Source organism: Vanessa tameamea, chromosome 28 (genome assembly GCF_037043105.1).
Source record: "Vanessa tameamea isolate UH-Manoa-2023 chromosome 28, ilVanTame1 primary haplotype, whole genome shotgun sequence".
Lineage (NCBI taxonomy): Eukaryota > Metazoa > Arthropoda > Insecta > Lepidoptera > Nymphalidae > Vanessa > Vanessa tameamea.
In genome coordinates, this window is record NC_087336.1 from 6,491,692 (window position 1) to 6,513,548 (window position 21,857).

General features: G+C 34.4%; 1 protein-coding gene and 1 long non-coding RNA gene across 2 annotated transcripts in view; both read left to right on the top strand.

Moving 5' to 3' along the window:
• Positions 1-662: 662 nt before the first annotated feature.
• LOC113391780 (aldo-keto reductase AKR2E4-like) overlaps positions 663-21,857 on the top strand; it is a 168,458-nt gene continuing 147,263 nt past the window's right edge. The window contains exon 1 of the mRNA XM_064219573.1: positions 663-671. The gene's annotated coding sequence lies outside the window, so the exon portion shown is untranslated. The remainder of the gene's footprint in view (positions 672-21,857) is intronic.
• On the top strand, positions 10,764-13,220 carry LOC135194221 (uncharacterized). The gene is made up of 4 exons (XR_010309717.1): positions 10,764-10,864; positions 11,639-11,684; positions 12,315-12,428; positions 13,105-13,220. It is a non-coding gene; the product is annotated as an uncharacterized LOC135194221 (long non-coding RNA).

The following is a 21,857-nucleotide window of genomic DNA, read 5'->3' on the forward strand; positions in this document are numbered from 1 at the left end:
AATGTACTACAGTATTGTACACCTTAAAAATAACAAAACTCTACTCTACAAAAAACAGCAGCAAAATTCTACAAAAAGTCTGCGATGGTATATGCTATCTCTTAGGGATAACTTTTTACGATAAATGGTTTATTTACGAAGTGATTTTAAGCAATACAGCATTAATCCTTATCCAATTAAGTACCTTAAATACATTGTGCATTTAATATAGATTACCCTGTATTGACCCTGCACTGACAGACTGCTACTTCATAAATCATATCTAAAAAATACTTGGTAAATTTTAACATAATCTTCCTAAGACCCCGGAATGGGTTAAGAAAGCCCTGCGTTGATATATTCAACGGCTTTCGTTCGTGTCATTATTATAAACGTGATCGTAATTTTAATTTTTCGAGTGCTATTCTGTAAAAACTCACTGTACCCTGTTAGCTTGATCTTTTTGACAGATGTAAATTTTTCTGATCGACATAGTTTCGCAATGACGAACATATTATTTTCATAATTTAATGATTTTAAAAATTGTAAAAATATAAAAAAAATACATATAATACAGAAGTTCCTAAAGATTCAAGCGTTATCCGAAAATATTAAGACTTTTTCTATTATATATTATTGCATCAAGATAAAGTTTAAATAGAAACATTGAAAATAATAGACGCTCGTACAATGTTACATCGGTCGGACGGTAGGGTCGCGAATAACAGGCAGTAACCGCTACAAATATCGATTACAAAAATCCTTATTACAATAATAACTTATCATTGTTAAGTTATTGTTACGAACCGATGTCCTTTTAGTTGGGGTATTTTTGGCTAGTGGTTGGGGTCTCTTTAGCTATTATAACTATTTTTAGAAAAATAAGCAAAAAAAAATTGAATTGTAATTTAAATTACGCATTCCATCGTTCCATCGACTGTTTATATAACAGGAAATATAACATATATGTTATATTTCCTTTTTCCCATCACTAGCCCGTCTGTCAAAAAGATCAAGCTAACTTGAACAGGGTTCGTGAAACGATATTTCGACATATCCTTTAAATGTTATTATTATAATAATAATGTCGCCCAACACAGTTTGAAATTTCATAATCGTGTTCTGCGATGAATGTCGAGTTTGTTCTTACTGAATGGGCATATAGATTTAAACATTTTCGTTTTTATTTCTATTTATAAGTGCTACGTGTATCGAGTTCTTAACAATAAGCATTGTAACGTAAACGACGAAAAACCCCTACACAATGAATTATTATTAAGCTTATCTCTGTGTATATAAATTTTCTGTACTTATATGTCACTGAATCCTCATAAACGACTGGACCGATTTTGATGAAATATTTGTTTGTGTTTTTGTGATCTTACTTGATCTTTTACTTGGTGGTAGGGCTTTGTGCAAGCCCGTCTGTGGAGGTATCACCCACTCATTAGATATTCTACCGCTAAACAACAATACTCAGTATTGTTGTGTTCCGGTTTGAACGGCGAGTGAACCAGTCTAATTACAGGCACAAGGGATGTAACATCTTAGTTCCTAAGTTTGGTGGGCGGTTGGTTGGTTGGTCTATGGGCGGTGGTGACCACTTACCATCAGATGGCCCCTTTGCTAGTCCACCTACCGATACCATAAAAAAAAAACTTAACCAGCTCGGACACGGTAGGTGGTTTATTAATATAAAAATACATATACATATATATATTTATACAGACATACTAGTATAGATAGCCCAGAGCATTTTAAACTACGATTGAAGGTTAAAATCTGGGCAAATACCCCTGAATTTTCTATTGTTCATAATAATTCATCTCGTTTTAGGCGGCGAAGGAAAACGTCATGAAAAATCTGCAAAGGAGATGAAATTTTAGTTAGTCTAGATAGACTGTTAATGCTGAGAACGCGTCGAATAAAATATTGGGCGACGGTTCGCCTCTAACTACACACACTAGTAAAGTAATATGACGTTTGACGTAAAGCGAATCTGTCACGCACACCAAGATATTAAAGACGGCTTGTTAGTTCTTTTATAGTGTTATGTTATCTATAACCTATTCCAATCGAAGTAGGAAAAAAGATAAACACACCTTAGATTTACGTATTTCAATCGATTTGGTAATAACTCACCTATATTGTGCACTACTAAGAAATTATGATCAAAATATATTTATTTATAATACAACACTATTACACCTAGCTACATATTTCCACTTTAATTTTACTTCCAAAATTCCGCTAAAAGTTTCGTCGACGTTCAAAACGCAATTTTTTCGCAAATCCGTAGTGGATATCATAGATTAATCAAGCTCTCGACCAATGATATCGCGTTAATTTGCTGTCAAATGTTGTTTATTTGACTTTTTTCCTGTTATGGTTGGAATAGAGTATAAGGTGCATTCACTAATCCATATTTGTCCGTGGTGGAACAAGGAAAGGCTTACACCAGCAGAGATATTTACAAGTATTACCTGTGCTATTTATAACGTAGCAAATCAATAATCAATAAAAATGCGTGTAATCATTTTTTGCAACGGCTGTAACAAGCGAAGTGGAACTTGGAGGCCATCTTGTGTAATCGTAGCACCAAGACAAATGTCACACGAATAACGACGCGGTTTTAAAATTATCGATTTCTCCTCGGATAAACTCAATATGATTATATTGAGTAACTGCCTCGTTGACAGTAGGTACGTAACCTATTTATTGAGAACATAATTGTGGTTATATATTATAATATTATATTAGGACGTCCTCAGGCAAAGTGGAGTGTCGATTTGCGCAAGACGGCTGGCAGGAGCTGGATGCGAGTTGCCGAAGAAAGACCACAGTGGCGTGCAATTTGAGAGGCCTATGTCCAGCAGTGGACGAATATGGGCTGATGATGATGATTATACAACCATACTTACTGCCATTGTTATATCCTTTACCCACCTCATTGGTCTAATGGTTATATATAGTCGCATATCCCAAGGTTCTGGGTTCAAGCCCCAGGTCAGACCGATTGGATGTTATTGGGTTTCTCTACCGAAAAAATCTCAGTAACAACCCGGAGTCTGGAAAGTTGGAAGACACACTCCTTCCGTGCCATGGATAGTACGTGACGCCTTTGGTCCTACACCTGAAATATTTCCGTTGCTGTTCCATCGCATTAGAGCGAGGGAACTGAGAATTCATACAAGTATGTACTTAGAATGTCCCGCGTTGATTGGTTGGTCACCCTTGTGATTAGCTGTGGCCGAAATCGGTCAGGACGATATCATCCTTATATAGTTACTCGATGGTGACCGTTATCATGACTTTAATCTAGTTAGATTGCTTAGCTCCGCCATCGAATTGAGAAATGTGATAAAACTGTACTCGCTACGCATCTGTATCTGTTACCCGCTCATCAAATATTTATTTATTTATTTAAACACTTTATTGACCACCGCAAAGTAAATGGGACAAAAGGCGGACTTAATGCCTGAAGGCATTCTCTGCCAGTCAACCTTTAGGTCGAACGGAAAACCATGAAGGCGGTAATTAATAATGAATTAACAATACATAACAATGTATGTACAAATATTCTACAGCTAAACGGCAGTATTTAGCATTGTTGTGAAGTGAGCTTAGTATTGTGGTGTAACATAACTTGCTTTGATTTCATATTTTCTGTTTAATTTAGAATGTTAGATATCTGTGTCATAAATTGAGAGTTAAATTTTTCTGAATGTAATAATGTCTAATTATTATATACCAGTTTTCTCCCACGGTTTAGCTTGCGTTTAGGGGGTGGTTGTCGGGTATTATTAAAACAGTATCTTTATAAATTATTTTATGTTATTCTGATGTATAAGTTATATTATTGTGAAGTTTCATTAAAATCCATTTAGTAATTTTTGCGTGATAGAGTAACACACATCTATACATACAAAATTCGCCTTTATAATATTAGTTGAATTATGCATTTTGAAGAGTGTCTGTGTGTGAAGAAGAAGTATCTCATTTCGGTCTTCACCCGAAAAAAATACAATGAATGAAATGTGTAAAATATGGATTCCATCAATTTTCTTATGCATTAATTAATTGGTATTTATTAATATTACAATTTCATAAAAACTCATATAGAATTATTACAAATTTAATTGGTTATATTAAATGTCAGGCAACTACAAGCACGCACACATTGATCAGAGTAGTGCAGACTTCGTGTTAAACAATATGTAGAAGTTACGCGTACTTATTGTGCGTAACACGCAACATGAATTTTAAATGACTAGTGGACGTATTCAGTAGGAACAGACTCTCACTCACCGAAGAATGCGATCGTTAAATATAAAATATTGATATACAACTATGTCTTCAGTAATCAGCGTAACTAGGTTAGGTTAGTTATTGTCGTGCTGAGTTACTTTAAAACCAATTACACAGGCCGCATTATAGTAAATAAGTGTGCTAAATACAACATTCTCTAATCCCCCAGTTTAATATACAATGGAACGGCATTAACACGAGCGCAAAGAGTTCAAGTTTCAATAGGGCAAACCGATCTTAACTGAACTTCCAAACTGTGAATTTCCCCCTAAGACGTTTCGTTAATGATTTCGTCTTACTTGGCATACTGATAGTCCTGAGATAAGTGCAATAAACAAGACAAGTAGTATTTAAGTAAAGATTCGAAAAAAAAACGAAAATAACAATACTCTTCGATGGAGCGTGTCACACGAGGCGACTGTAATGGAATCGCTGATGCTACGAGCCGCAAGTTCCACGTGCGACACAGATCACGAGTCCTCATCAGCATATTCAATATTTGAATTTAACATTGTTCAGTATTATCTCAAATTGGTGTAACAGTTTAGTTTAATTAAATTAATTTTAAAACCTTTGGTTTTTCGAGTCCAAAGGCTGTAGAAAACGTAATTATGGTTAACAAAGAAGTTCTGAACAATGATTATTATTCCACTCTACCCAGCCCGGTGGGTTGTGATTTTAGTAGATTATTTTTACGTATGACAGTTTGTATGTACTCGTATGTATATTTATATTACTGAAATAACAAATTATAATTAAAATTCGGTAAATATTTAATATCGCGAGTTCTACTTTTTTTTCCTTTACGGTGTTAAGGCGCATTTACGAGTTTATCTCTCACGAAGTTGGGGTATCACCGGTGCTCATGGCTGTGTCCACAGGCGCACACTCATGGCAAGAGGGCGACACCTTCCAACTGGCTGTTCCGGATCGCACCACCAAATATATCGAACTGAATTAATTTTAAAGGTGCGTTATTATTTCTATACATCATAACTACACGACCAAGCACGACCGATATATATATTTTTTAAATTATATAATTTTGTAACCTTAAAAATTGCCATTAGCATGGAATGTGAAGCAATCTATCCCTATAGCAGGCGTAACACCGAATATAAATACTTATAAACTAGACTCACAGTTAACAGAGTTGGCATTGTGTTAATTTTCCCCAATCAACTGTGTAATTCTAAGCTTTCTAACCACAGCATGCTTGCGGTACAATCATGACATTTGCAAGGCGAGATTACCACATGAGCATATGGTTGGCTTTCTTTTTCACCGGACATTCATTGTCGATGGTTATGTTTATGGCATTTATCGGCATCTCGGAAAATTGGCAGGGCCTGCAGTGGGGCGCTGGGCTAATACTATTCAGGGCCCCACTTAAGACACACCTGAACGTAGACTTGAATTGAATGGGTTTGATTAATTGTAGGATTCGAAGGGCTGCAAACCATACGATTTGTTTAATTTAAATGATGGATTCTTTCTGATTATCGTCTATCATCATCACTTTGACTTGACTTAGCTGGGGGCCCCTTGAATCCACGGGGCGCTGGGCTGAAGCCTAAAAAGTCATACGGTAATTCCGGCCCTGAAAATTGGGCACCATTGATGGTAACTGGTGACCACTCGACATTGGCGCCGTATGAATTTTAACCACTTATTATTAGATAACCAATGCGACACCGACTTTTTGGATTGACATGTCCCTTGTACCTGTAGTTACACTGACCTATGCCTAGTTCAAACCGTTACGTAATAATACTATGTATTGTTGCTTGGCGGTATAGTATTCGATGAGTGGATGGTACCCACCCAGACGGGCTTGTACAAAGCCCTACCAAGTAGTTTTTTTTTACATTACATTAAGAGCCTGTAATTTTCCCACTGTTCGGCTAAGGCCTCCTCTCCCTTTGAGCATATTCCACCACGATGCTCCAATGCGGGTTGGTGGAATACACATGTGGCAGAATTTCGTTGAAATTAGACACACGCGGGTTTCCTCACGATGTTTTCCTTCACGGCCGAGCACGAGATGAATTATAAACACAAATAAAGCACATGAAATTCAAATTCAATTCAATTTAGCCGAGATGGCCCAGTGGTTAGAACGCGTGCATCTTAACCGATGATTTCGGGTTCGAACCCAGGCAAGCACCACCAAGTAGTTGTACGATAATAAATATTTAGCAATAATTATCTTAAACAATACAAAAGTACCAAAGCGTCTCGTCGACGGTTAATTTTCAAATCGCATATAATATCATAATAGCGCTGATTACATTAAAAAGTATCGTTGAACTTGTTGTGATATTTTGTTTTGACAGAAAAGAAGATTATGATGTCTGTTTGGTGACGTTTAAAATGACTCGCCGGTAAAATTAAATGCTGAACTATAAGATATTATAAATTATATTGTATTTATAATTAACAATGTAAGTTACAGTTTATTATTAATATTTTAACAATAATAATTGTATCTTGATATATTACTAGGGAGTCGATTGTTTGTTGATGGTAAGTGCCAGTACTCTACAAAATCTCAATTAGTTGCGGATTTGGGAGCGTCTAAGGAGACTCCAGCAGATTCCATTTACCTTGGTAGGTTTGTAAAAGCTCATCTGGGTAGTTCCCATTATATTTTTACAATTAAATGATCATTCTAATGAGCTTTATAACAATTTTTTTAAATTAATTAAAACAGAATTTAATGCCATATTTACTTCCAAGACAGTCAATTCTAGGAATTTTATTAAATTTAATGATTGGGCGACTGTCGGAATTCACAAGAGTAGGCAGAGGTTGTATGAACTTTATAGTGAAAGATCATACAACCGGTCTTTTTCATTTATCAGTTATGTTAGTGCCTACTCTAAACTATTCAAACGTGTATGTCATACAGGTAAATCATTGCATATAAAAAAAAAAATATTGACGCACCTGATATAATTAAAATGACATGGAAAATTATTAATTGCGAAACTGGAAGAGTCAAAAATAACATCTCCGACTTTAGCTTATCTATTGATAACAATTTATTTTCCTCAGATCGGGATGTTGCAACTGTTTTTGAAAAATGTTTTGCTGACATTCCATTTTCGACTACTAACTCATTAAATTCCTCTCCTACCGTTGCTGAATCATTATTAAAAAACAATGTGGAAGAATGTAATATTAGTTTTAAATTTAATACAGTAAGTGTAAATGATGTAATAAGTTCCTTCAGATCACTAGATATTAAGAAAACGGCCGATCTGTGGGGATCTCTGTTAAGGTAGTCAATTCAATAATTGATGTAATCGCACCCGCAGTGGCGTGTTTCTTGACCTCATGAAACGTAGTAGAGTATTACCAATATTTAAGTCAGGTAGTACATCAGACCCCAACAACTATAGGCCCATCTCTGTACTACCAACTCTTAGCAAGATCTTTGAAAAGTTAGTTCTAAATCAAATGGTAGTACATTTTAACAATAACAAGTTGCTACACAAGAAACATTTTGGATTTACACGGGGTCGCTCGACAACTGACGCTGGTGTTGAGCTCGTTAAAAATATTTACAAGGCCTGGGAGGAATCACAGGATGCCTTAGGGATATTTTGTGATTTATCTAAGGCCTTTGATTGTGTGCAACACGAAACTTTGGTCAGGAAGCTACGTCATTATGGAATTAGGGATACTGCACTCAGTCTTCCGATTTCGTATCTGAGCAATCGGATTCAGAGGGTTGATGCAAATGGAAAGAGATCTCCCGGGTCTCCAGTTACTGTGGGCAGCATCAATTCTTAGATCATTTCTCTTCCTTGTTTGTATAAAGGACTTGCCACATCTCCTAGGTGATAAACTCGAGATAGTATTGTTTGCTGATGATACTTCTTTAATTTTTAAAATAAAAAGACGTCTTTCAATATATGACGATGTGAACAATGCTCTCTCTGAAATAGTAAATTGGTTTAGTGTTAATAATTTAATGTTAAATAGTAAAAAGACAAAATGTATTAAATTCACTACTCCCAAAGTAAGATGTGTCAAAACAAGTGTACTTTTAAACGAGGAAGCATTAGATGTTTTAGAATCAACAGAGTTCCTTGGTATGACAATAGACTCTAAGCTTCAATGGGGCCCCCATATAAATAAATTGGCGAATAGACTCAGCTCTGCAGCCTATGCGGTAAAAAAAATTAGACTTTTAACTGATGTGGATACGGCTCGCCTTGTGTACTTCAGTTATTTCCACAGTATAATGTCGTATGGCATCCTACTCTGGGGTAATGCAGCTGACATTAATAATATTTTTGTACTGCAGAAGAGGGCTATTCGTGCAATTTATAACCTGGGCCCACAAGATTCGTTAAGAGGTAAATTTAAAGAAATTAAAATAATGACTATCGCCTCTCAATTTGTTTTTGATAATGTTATGTATGTACGCAAAAACATAAATGATTTTCCCAGAAATTGTGACGTACATTCTATTAACACTAGGAACAAAAATATACTTGTTATTCCAAGTACCCGATTACACAGGGTTAGTAACTCTTTTTTGGGGCAATGTATACGTTTTTACAACAGGATCCCAGAAAACGTTCAAAATTATTCAATTATAAAATTCAAAAGAATCGTTAAAGAGCGTTTGTGTGCTAAAGGATATTACAACACTAATGATTTTTTAGTTGACTGCACACCTTGGGAATGAAATGATCGCCTCCAGGCTGTTTCAAATAACTAAAATATAATTATCATTGTACATGCAAAATGGAAAAAAAATATATATCCCGCTGAGTTTCTTTCGCCGGTTCTTCTCAGGTCCGACGTGCTAAATTCCGAACCGGTGGTACTTTTTTGACTATCAATAAGCAAGTGTAAACACTTCTATATTGAATAAAAAATTTTGACTTTGACTTTGATATTTTACCGCCAAACAACATTATATTAGGATTTTTTATGTTCCGGTTTGAACGGCAAGTGCACCAGTGTAACTACAGGCACAAAGGACATAACATCTTAGCTCCCAAGCTTGGTGGAACATTGGTGTGTTTGTAGGAATGGTTATTATTTCTTACAGCGCCATTGTTTATGTGCGGTGGTGTCCACTTACCATCAGGTCAGGTATGACCATAGTTATCATAATATTCCAAAAAAAGAAAACTTGTTTTTATAACTAACACGTATTATCCTCAGGACAATAGATCTTGAAGAGAATTATTCACTCTGCTACCGACCCGACTTATGTTTTACCGTACTTCGATTACTTAAAATGAAAGTGAGTATCGATTTGTCTTTTAATCTATCAAAGTATTAATGAGGAGACGTTTCTTGTGTAATGGCTTACTGAAAAAACAACTCAACCAATATAAAAAAACCGGCCAAGTACTAGTCGGACTCGCCCACAAAGGGTTCCGTACCTATAAAATCGGCACAAAAATCACGTCTTTTGGATCTCCTATATACCCTCTTAAATTTTTGTTTTATTTTATTTTAATTATTAAATTTTCAAATGGAATATGTAACTAAATTTTCTATGAATATTTCAATGGTCTACCTGTTGCCGTTATCAATATTGGCAATCACCAGAATAAAATAACTTCTGTTGAATGAGAGTCCTTTTAAATATACTTATTTTATTCTGTATATCAGTATTTGCTGTTATAGCGGCAACCTGTAAATAATTCAACTTCGTAACTATCACGGTTCATAAGATACGGCCCGGTGACAGACGGACAGACAGACGAACGGACAGTCTTACATAAGCAGTAATAGGGTCCCGTTTCCTCATGATGTTTTTCCTACATCGTCAAGCATGAGATGCATTACAAATACAAATTCTGCGGTGCTAGCCTAGATTTGAACCCAAGATGCACAATCTCGGTTTATATATATTATATATTATTAATAACTAATTAAAAATCGTAAAATCTGGCAGGTAATTTTATAAAATCGCTGGTGACATGGAGGGAGACGGTGAAAGCGTGGTAGCAGTGGTGCGCGGCTCGGCCCTGACTGTCAGCCTTCTGACCGACCACAGAACGCCCACGAAATGTATAGAATCAAGTAAGAATCATATTTGACTGTCTGTGTCCGTGTACATTCACAAAGATCATATCTATGTTTACAATAACACAGCATTTGATTGAATCAGTGACCTTTATTACGTGAACAAGCGAAGCTAAACTTGGCTCCGATTTTTTTTGTTTTATAATTGGCAGTCCCCGTAATTCGGAAAGTTTATTAAGCAATTGGTCTTGAACTAATACTCTTTCGGGTCACAGTGATAGATTTTAATCCTGCAAACTTAGGTTTCCTTACGATGTTTTTCTTCACGGCCGAACACGAGATGAATTATAAACAAAAATTAACCACATTGGGGCTGTATGGTAGAGTAGACTTCAAACTGTCTCTTCAAAAAGAGGAGAGGATTTAGCCCTGGAAATGTCATTTGACAGTGACATTTATTGTTGCAGATTGGAAATCGACAAGAGTTTCCCATTCGAGTGCCGAAACGAACACGGAGAGAAATTTCGGAAATGTCCACGTGCCGATATATGACGTCAGATACGCGAGCAGTTTCGGGGTATGACTTTTTATTTACATATTTATCATAATAAAACTTAACCGTTAGTAAGGCAGAAGCTCGCTTGAATGTATACTTCAAATTCTTAATTTATTGTACCGCCCCAGATGAGTAGCTTAGCATCTCCAATGACGTTTCAAGTCAACGATTGGGAGTATCAGGATTACTACAAGGTAATAATTGAATTATTTTCTGCCAATTGCATATCAAGTCGTGAGCTCAGTTTTTTTTAATTAAAAAAAGGTAGCAGTGGCGTAACTCTTTCCGCCACCTCTTTAACTTATATTGTGTTTCAAAGTTATAGATAGGAAAAAAATGATTTTGTGAGCAGGTTTTCTAGCTTCAGGAGCCCACTCTTGTCAAAGCTTAGGTAAGAGGGCTTCCTGAGCTCCGGGGCCCTGGTGCACTGCACCACCTGGCCCTACGATAGCTACGCCACTGAAAGGTAGGTAGGTAGGTAGGTAGTTTGTCACCACTACCCATAGACGTTGACCCTGTAAGAGATACTATCACGTTATATTAACCAGCTTACATCACCAAGGCGCCTCGTAACTTATGAACTGAGATATCATATCCTTTGTGCAATCATTCGCTAATCGTACTAACTGAAACACAACAATAATTGCTACTTAGCGATAAAATATATGAGAGCATTTTTGAAGCCGATCTGAGTAGGATAGCTTCAACAGAGCCCTATAACCAAGACCTGTATAATGGAAGGAGCTGATACGAGGGATTTGTCTAATGGGTACTCTAGTAACGATTATTTCTTAGTTCGCAGATTACCGATCACCTTTTGCTGCGTTTCCTCAACATATTAGTGAGTGTATAAATATATTGTTTATCTGTGCTTGTATATAAGGGTTTGGTTTTTGGATGTTTTGTACGATTTGTAAAATCTCTTCACATTAAAAAGCCTTTGAAATGGAAAGGTCATTTAATATCAGAAAACGTTTATTTTCCAAGGGTTGAAGTATCGTTTCAGCAAGTTATTTATAAATTAACACTTCGGACCAGAGAAGAATCGGCAAAAGAAATAGCGGGATTTTTTTAAAATGTCATTTTTTACAATGATTATACATACAGTAATTCCACATGGATTCGATTGACATTGCAAATAAAAAGTGTATTTGAAATGTTGGTAAATAGTTAACTATTGAGTGTCTTGCCGGTTTTCTCGTGAAGATCTACATTCCGTTCCGTAATAGGTTTAACTTTGTACGGTTTGTAAAATGAGAATTGTAAAATATATATATTTAGAATTTGTTAAACCCTGCTTAGCAGGTAATAATATGTTGCATATAGATGTAAGGAGAGCTTTCCAAGTCTCTACATTTTTTTAACGGAACTTACTAGAAAGTTCATTTTTCTAATTGCTTGCTATATAAATTCAACAGATAATCGTAACTTAATATTTATAATCGGTGACTTCTCATCCATCTTCTTCAAGGTCCCATGTTCAAGGGTCCGGACCTCTTCACGCAGTCACTCAGGAAGTATCCCACCGACGGCTCGTCTGCGGAATTCATTCAAAGGATAATTGATTATACGAGATCTAGGAAATGTAAATATTCGTATTTTTTTCTTGGAAATTAAACAGTACCGCGTAAGTAATAACGGAAAATAATCGTGTTGCTATGAATAGAAAAATCATTTAAAAAAATAACATCTTGTTTACTCGTGACTGCAAGAGATCTTTGCTGGGCAAAGATATCTCGTCACGAGGTGGGAGTTTGAAGTTTATCCCACCGCACGGCTCCGATATGAGATCGTGGAGATACAAGTGATGGATGCAGGTTTCTTCACGATTTCTTGCATCACCACCGAACTAAATTAATTATAAAAATAATTACTAAGCTATTACAACTGGTAGCAAACATTATTTCTATTGCTTATATTTAAAGAATACGGTACAAAATCTGGTGCTATCAAGTTATTACACACTTGGGGATTATAGCTGGGCATCCTTGAAATAGGTTCTTTTAATCTAGTTAGGATGACCAGATTATTCTTTAAATTGTCTTTGTTAAGTTTAATTAGGAACTTATTATTGCGTGAGTTGTTTCTTGTCTAGAAAAGCTAAATATATAAACCCTTACGTGAAAAAAGCACAAAAGTTATAGAGGTTTTTCGAGGGGTTTATGCGAGACTATGCAGCTCGTTTCAGAGAAGGTTATATCCCTCTCTCTATAATTTATTAGATTTTTCCTGTCGATAGCTTAATTGCTATAATATTTTAGCTGCAAAGAAACATTATCCAAAATGTCTTCGAAGTCTGTTAAGGAAAACAATAAGTCAAACGCAAGCTGCGAATAATTACAAGTGTTCCAACGAAAATAACGAAAGAAAAAGGCGTCCTATACTAGACAAAGATTTAAGGTTAGTTATTAAATAACCACAACAAAGAACTTTTGAGTATTTTCATGATGTATTTGAACTGCCAGACTATTGACTAACAAGGTTACAGGAAAGAGACGTGCTGGGGATATTCAGGGTGAGCGAATAGTGTACATCAGCATTTGTCCACAGATCTCCTCACGTATTTTTTTTTTAAATATATAATATCTAGGTAAGCTGATGGTGAATTCGTAAGCTACTTTAAGCCTTACATCACCAACCATCAACCTTGGGTGCTAAGATGTTATACCCCTTGTGCCTGTAGTTACACTGATTCACCCACCCTTCACACTGTAACATAACAATACTAAGTATTTCTATTTGGTGGTAGAGTAACTGATGAGTGAGTGGTACCTGCCCAGACGGGTTTACACAAGGTTCTACCGCACGCTAAATTTCATACTGACTGCCCAAAAATCTCTCAATAACGGATAAGCACCAATAATTTGCAAATCTATACTCTGCGGTGAACGAAAACATCACGAGAAAACTTGAATATGTGCGATGAAAATGAGCCACACGTGTTTCCACAGACAAGCATTTGCAGGCCGTAACGTTACTTTTACACCGATAACTAATTCGATTTAATAATATTGATTTCAGCCAAAACGAACTCGTTAATTACACATATGATTACTTGAAGAACTCGTCCGGCGTGCCGCGGGACGCGGACGTCAGATACTTGACTGAGATGAAGAGAGCCATACAAGGAAAGTTGAGATGCATGGTTGACGATGAACCAATGGTAAGACTTTGTCATAGTGTAAGGAATATGTCAAACGAATTAATAACTAGTAATTGTTTACGGGAACATCTTAATGTCTATGATTAGGTCTATATAATTTGACATTACGCCAAAAGGTCATAATGAGTAGGATCTGTGCCTGATACTTCTATACTAAATAATACGTATGTGTATTGAGAGATGTACAAAACTAAAGATTCATTTTAATAATATCTCATAGATATGTTATTCGAGATTTGCGATCGCCTCCCATAAGAAGTTATCACTTCAAAACTTTCAAGATATTATATATATTATTGACTTCAATAGCAGGGTTTTATTTGGCATTATGTATAATCACAGAAAAAATTATTGATAATCTTAAAATGCAATTAGCTACTCTTAAAGTAAAACATCAAGCAAAATATAAATGTAAAAAAAATAATTATCGATTGTGGTTACGAATAGATTTTTAATTCGGTTATTCGGTAGTTTCGGTTGCGGTTCATAATTATGGCAAAAAACAAGTAATAATTTATGATGTAAAATTACAACATTCCAGATATGTCCGCGGATACGAAGTCGCTACAGCTACCACCGACGACACTACCACGATAAAAATGTAAACAAACAATCAATTATTTATAATAAGTATATTTTTTAATTCAAGACGCCCCAAGCATATTTAAATTGTGACTATTTAACTGGTTTTAACTGGTTAAGATATTCGCTGAGACAGCTGAATATTTTAACAGATAAAATTATTTCAATTAAAGCCTACTTTGATAATCCTCCACCTCATCACTGATATAAACCATCTTTGGAACAAAATTAAAATCAAAATATACTTTATTCGAGTGGGCTGTTTAAAGCACTTTTGAATCGTCATTTTACGAACTATATTAAGTGAAGCTACCACTATGATGATATGTCCTTTGTGCCTGTAGTTACTGAGACAAGCCGGAACACAACAATACTATTATACGTGTTATCTAAATCTGGGAATCGAATTGTAAAGAAGGGAAAATTAGAGCATACATCTCTGCTCAGGCATATTAATTTTAATTAAAAAAGATTTTTTTCTCGTAAACGTATCTAAGTTGCGATCTTTTGTCATTCACATATAGATTAGTTTATAAATATTATTGTAGCAAACTTAAAAGCATCAAATCACCGAATAAATAATATCTTCATATTCAACATCAATACATTTCACAATAATTCCTTGTGAAATAAAAAATAAAAACTTCTTGCAGGAATTTAATAATCAAGAAGAAAAAATGGAAGAAACGAAAAGGAACGCGGCCTCTGATGCCACGTCAACTAACTCGCCAAGCTTAGAAAACGATGCAATGTCTAATGTATGATATACTTATATTTATGTATCTTTAACTACATATATCACCTGATAGTAACTTGTTAACGCTGCAGACTCTCTACTGTTGTTTTTGGAACGAAGTTCTTTTACGCGACTTATTGTAGAGTGTCCTGTCAAGCTAGACTATTTTTTGTTATTTTATTAATTTACACGAGATTTTAAATAAATAAATTATTGTTATTTAATTACTCTCAAACATTGTTAGTCTATTTCATTGTGTCTGTTTTATAAATAATAATAATAAATCCTTTATTGCTGTTCTTGTTTATACAAATAAATTATAAAACAAATTTTTCACTTTTGACTTAAACTTTGATGTAAAATATCGGTTCACGGTCGTTGGTCTCCTACAGCTTGTCTTCCTACAAAGGCCTCCTCTGAAGATTTCCATTCATACCTGTCTTTTGCTTTGGGAGTCATATAGGTTTATATTATATAGCAAAAGCAAATTCGTTTCAACCGTGTGTTTATATTTTCTAAACCCATGTGTGCTTCTACGTCTTGGGTTACATTGTATTCTTAACATTCATTCATTCATAAAACACCAACTTTCTCTAGTACATAGGCGACTGATACGATTAAATAATAAATACAACAACTAAACTATGTTCTGCTTGGCATTTATAAATCCCGGCCATTGCCAGGGTCTCCCTTCTGACTAGTCAACTCCAATTCGCGCGGTCTTTAGCATCATCCATGTCCAAGTACACAGATCAACTATGTCCTATAGAACTAATAAGTTACGACTCGTGTAACTACATTGATTGATTCATTTGAAAACTGGGACACGTGAAAATAAAGCACTAAAATGTGGCTGCAGATATTAGCTCGTTTATATCTGGAAAATAAACTAAAAGTATCACACACATAGATAGACATTGATACAGAAATACACTTATCTTGGATAGGCATTAATGAACTGATAATTAATAATTTGTTATTCAGTAATCGTATTTCGTTATATTTTTAGATTGCAAGCTGTGGGACAACATGTAAGCCCTGCCAACCATCATGTGATTGGGATGACCGTGAATCTGAAGAATTTTTTCACAAATCTCAGGATACCGAAATAAAAACTTTTGTAAGTGAAATCAATGGCTGGTTAAATAATATACCTGTTAAAGAAAACTTTAGCAGACACGAAAGAATAAGGCGAGAAGAATTAACCAAAGATTTGGCTAAAACGTTAAAAAGTCTACATAAAGATATAAATTTTCCCATTCTGGCTAAGAAAGAAATAACAAAATACCTTGACATGTTGCCCATGTGGCGCCCTGGTGATTCGGAATTTGAAGTTGTTTTAGAAGAACAAATAGTTGACGACTTAATAAAAAGGTTAACAAATTTAGCTGAAGAGGACTTCAAAATGGCTATTTCCGAGGAAGTTAAAAGTCTGCCGTTTGATACTGAAATATTAAAGGAGAATATTATTAGAGAAACAATAGACACATTCGTTGATAAATTGACAGCAGTTGCTTTAAATAGACCTGAAGGTGACGAGGAATACAAGGAAAACTTAAAATCAGGAATCATTAATATAATTAAAGATTTACCATTACAAACAGATGAACAAAACGATCAACAAATACTTAGGTTGGCTGAGAAAGCTGTAGAACGTTTACATCACAATAATATATTCAAAGTGGACAGTAAGCAAAAAAATATTGAGAATATAAAGAAAACACTTTTCGATTGGTGCACAGAAGTACCTGAACTATCCAATCACAGTGCAACAGATTACGCTGATCTAGTTCAGTCATTCGCCGATAAATTTCATGCATACGAGGCATGTGATATACAAGATGATAATTTCGTCAGAGAACTACGAGAGGATTTAGAAAATTGGTTAGACAACATGGCGACAAGGCTGAATACAAACTTTAACTCTGAAACAAAATATAAACTTAGTAATAAGTTAATAGAGAGGCTGTTGGGTGCATCAGTTATAGAACATGTTATGAAATGGTTTAATAATATACCTGACCTTTCAATAGGAAACAGTATTGAACTAAACAGGGCTCTCAAAAATGTAGCTTTTCAATTAAAAGAAATTTTAGTTCGCAAAGATGACCTTGAAAATATGCGATCCGATATGAAAGATATTATATCGAAATGGTTGAAACATATATTGCAAGCAAAGGATATACAATTAGATTCGAAAGCTCAAGATAATTTTGTAAATGATCTGATAGTAACGTTAACTGACGTGCCTACTCGGAAAAAAGAACAACTTCAAAGCGACGTAGTTACTTGGCTAAAAGAAATTCCTAGTATAAAACCTTACGATAATTTAGAAACAAACAATTTCGTTAAAGACTTTGTTGTGAGATTAATGGAAATTCAAACGGCAAACAATAAAGAGGGAATCGAACCTGATATTGAAGATGAAATTAATACCTTTGTAGAACAGTTAAATAAACATAATGATACAAATATTACAACAGATTATATTGACGAACTGAAATCAACAGTTTTAACAAGAGTTAAGACTTTACCAAAGCATAAAAAATGTTGCAAGCAATTTTTGATTGAAGAAATTTCAAATATCGTAGAATCGTGCGCTATGCTGTCAAAAGAACGAAAGGAAATTCTTAAAAATAAAATATTGAGTGCGATTTTAAAAAATATCACTGATACTCATATACATTGGGATAATTTTTTTGCAATACTTGTAAATATGGTAACACAAGAAACGCAGATAAATAAAAACGACATCGAAACAATAGTAAACAGAATAACTGAAAAAATTAATGATTTATTATTTAATGAGACGGAACAAAAAATATGTGATAGAACTTATACGTCTTGCAAAATATGTAATAATAGCTCAAAGATACAAAAGAATAATAAAACGTATCTAGACACAAGTAAAACACAAGAATTTAACTCACAAAATTATAATGACTCGACTAGTCATAATGGCAATCTTTCTATTTTAAAAAATATTGATTTAGCATCACAAAACTTTGATCAGAAAATAGAAAAACGGAAAACTGTAAACATATCCCAACCTAATAATATAATTGGCCCCAAAAATACGTTTAAAACAGACTATACGATAGGTAAAGCGAATGAACAATCATTTTTAGATAATGATTTCTCGACTTCGACTCCAGTGAATTCTACTCTTAAGCATCCCTCGATGAAATTTGGTGGCCTCTCAGCTGCCATCAGTAACAGCTTTGTAAATAAAAGTAACTTAATTGCAGGGGAAGCTTCAGAAAGTTCGCAATTTTTGAACGAACTTAAAAATATAATCCGAAATTGGTTAAGCCATTTCGATAAGACCATAAACGAGAGTGAAAAAGAATTTTTTATAGAGGGTATAGCTTCTGATATAATTAATAGGCAAAAATACTTAAAATTGTCTAGTACGTGCATATGCGAGAAAGATGAATTGGAACATCTTAAATACCAAATATTTAAAAGACTTCATAGCATTGTTGATGATAAATTATTGCATGACATAATATTAAATGTAAGCTGTTTATATCGAATAATATCACTACAATTACCGAAATTCGAACATCTGTCGCCCAAATTCAAACAACATGAAACAACTGTTATTCGGATGGTATCTATAAACTCTGATATCATTCCTCAAAAAATTGTAAAATGGTGTAAACAGTTTTTACCATCATGCACATTAAATAACCAACATCATAAAGACATGATTGAGATGCTGGCACGAAACTTAGAGATGCTTAAAATTAATGATAATTACGATAGCGTTCATATTAAAAAAGAAATATTTAAATGGCTACCAAGTATCCTAAATAATATTGACTGCAAAAAATTAAACGATTTAACTGAAAGCTTAACAATGTATTTAAATGATTCTTGTGCACCAGAAACGTATATACCGTTACAAGATACTAGTGAATTTGTTTTTGAAAATTTGTCAGGTGCTATCGTAGATTGGCTTAGAACAACGCAGTATAGAAACAAACTTCAATATAAAATGCAACATTATCTTGCATCGATACTAGCTTATGATATAAAACAAGTATTAGCCAACTGTTCTTGCTCATTTGGTGACAATTTAAATAAATTATTAATACAAGAAATAATTAAAAATTTGAAGAATGTTACTGATGACCTTGAAGATTCCACATTATGTCATTATGCGTGTAATCTTTTGAAGTATTTAAATGATTTAAAATTGTTTCATGACATATCAGATAGGAAACCTGCTAATGGAACTTACAATGCTTGCCGAAAATGTAAAGTTGACTTAACTGGGTATAAATATGAAATTAAAGAAGCCGTCACTGACTGGCTTGATAACTTACCTTTACAAGGATGTAAAACAATTCGAGATATCCGAGATGTAGCTCACAATTTTGTTGAGAGTATAGTAGAATATTCTGAATTAAATATTATAAGCCATGAAAATCTATTGAGAGAGCATATTATACGATTTTTAAGCAAAATCCCCTTACAATTTAACGAACAGGGTTACAGCGGAATCGAAGATCAGGCGACAGCTTTAACAACAATGTTAAAAGATATTTACGTTCAAATGAAACTTACAACCGCTGAAAGAACAAAACAACCAAAAGTGCAAGAAGCACAGGACGTTATATATAAGCAGTTGTTACATGACACTGTTAGTAAGACATTTTTCGAAAAATTTACGACTGAAGAACAATTTTCTCTTAATTTACTCAAAGAGAAACTTGCTTACGCTTTTATTGACTTATATTCTTTATCAGATGATGTGGAAGTGCGTATTAAAATCAAAAATAATTTGTGTAAAGAAATCAACAAATTCTGTAATGATTATGTGAAATGTAAATGCGCTTTACATCTTCATGGTGACGAGATCCAAGAAAATTTACACAGGGTATTATTAAATGTAGCATATCCAATAATTGAATCAAATTTAGACATCAATCGAGACAAAATAAGTGAAGAAATACGTAAATGGATAAAAGGTAAACCTGTATGCGATGTTATGGTCTCCATTTTGGCGAACCGTATTTATCCCATACTTAATAAACCAGAATTAAATAAGACTAACATAGATGAAATAAAACACGAAATAATAAAATGGTTACAAAGTTTACAATTGAAATCAGATGAAGTTTTAAGCTTAGAAGAATCTACTAATGGCTTGATAGAAAACTTAAAAGTACTTGCAAAATTTAAAAACATTTTAGCCAAAGAATGGTTCGAAAATAATTCACATATATCGATGGAAGACACTCAACACATTCAAATATCATCAAATATCTTAAGAACTGACGAAATCGATCGTTTAAAAAGAATTAGAGCTAGATCAAACAAACAAACATGTAAAAATGCAACTTTAACTACGTGTACAGATATTGGAAGTCAAACAGGTATTAATTATAGAATAACACGAAACGTTGAAACAAATACAACCGCTATACGTGAAAGTTCTATTAATAAGGAAATTTCGCCTCATGTTATTATTAAAGAATATCTTTGGGACTCAACGATATCTAAACCAAGTTGTCAAACGCTCGCATCGCCTCCGATTTCTCATGAACGTAAAACAATAGTAAGAACAACTGAATCGCAAACTGACTCGTATTCAAAGTACGAAATGAAATCACAGGGACCATCTATATCACGGAGCAAATATTTATTTAAACTTAGAAGTGATGAAGTCTCTCGAACAGCAAATTCTCAAACACGAATCATAAATGAATGTCCACGACAAAGACGTCCTTTACTTAAATCACAACATTGTCAAGCATCAAATACTATTTTATTAGAAACACCAAATTGCCAACAGAAGCCGTTCTGTAGAGCCAGAGGAAATATTGACTGTCAGCCTCATAGGAAAACGCTTGAAAGTGATGATATTCATAATTTAGAATACGAAGACGAATGTCTATCCGTTTCAAGGCAGCCTAAAACAGGTGAACGGAGATGTTATGTATCCCCGGAATGTATCAACGTAAGAAAAACTAAACCAGATAATAGTTGCTGCGTTGGGAAAAAGAATTTAAATACCAAATTTAGAAATAGACCCTACCCCGGCTGCCGGTACAAAGCCACTAGTAACAATTTAAAGCACTGTTCGAAATGTTTTGGAGGTCAATGTCCTCATCCAAGCTACTTTTTCTTTAAAAGAGATTTGTAAAGATTTTTACTATATTTGTGGTAATTGTCCATATTAAAGTGTTTTGTTGATCGTGTGACTTTTTGTTACATACAAGAACATGAAATTCATGCTTGTCTCGACAACGGTCTTAATTTTTTTTATGGTACAGGTTGGCCGACGATATATGATGCCATATATCGTCGATAATGAGCCACCTGATGGTAAGTGGTCACCACCGCCCATAGACAATGGCGCTGTAAGAAATATTAACCATTCCTTACATTGCCAATGCGCCACCAACCATGGAAACCCATCCAATTTTGAAGCTTCTGTTGGGAATGGATATGGAGGATTGATCCTATCCCAAGGTATAGTCCAACAAATAACAACAAACATTACATCTGTTCTTCAATGCGTT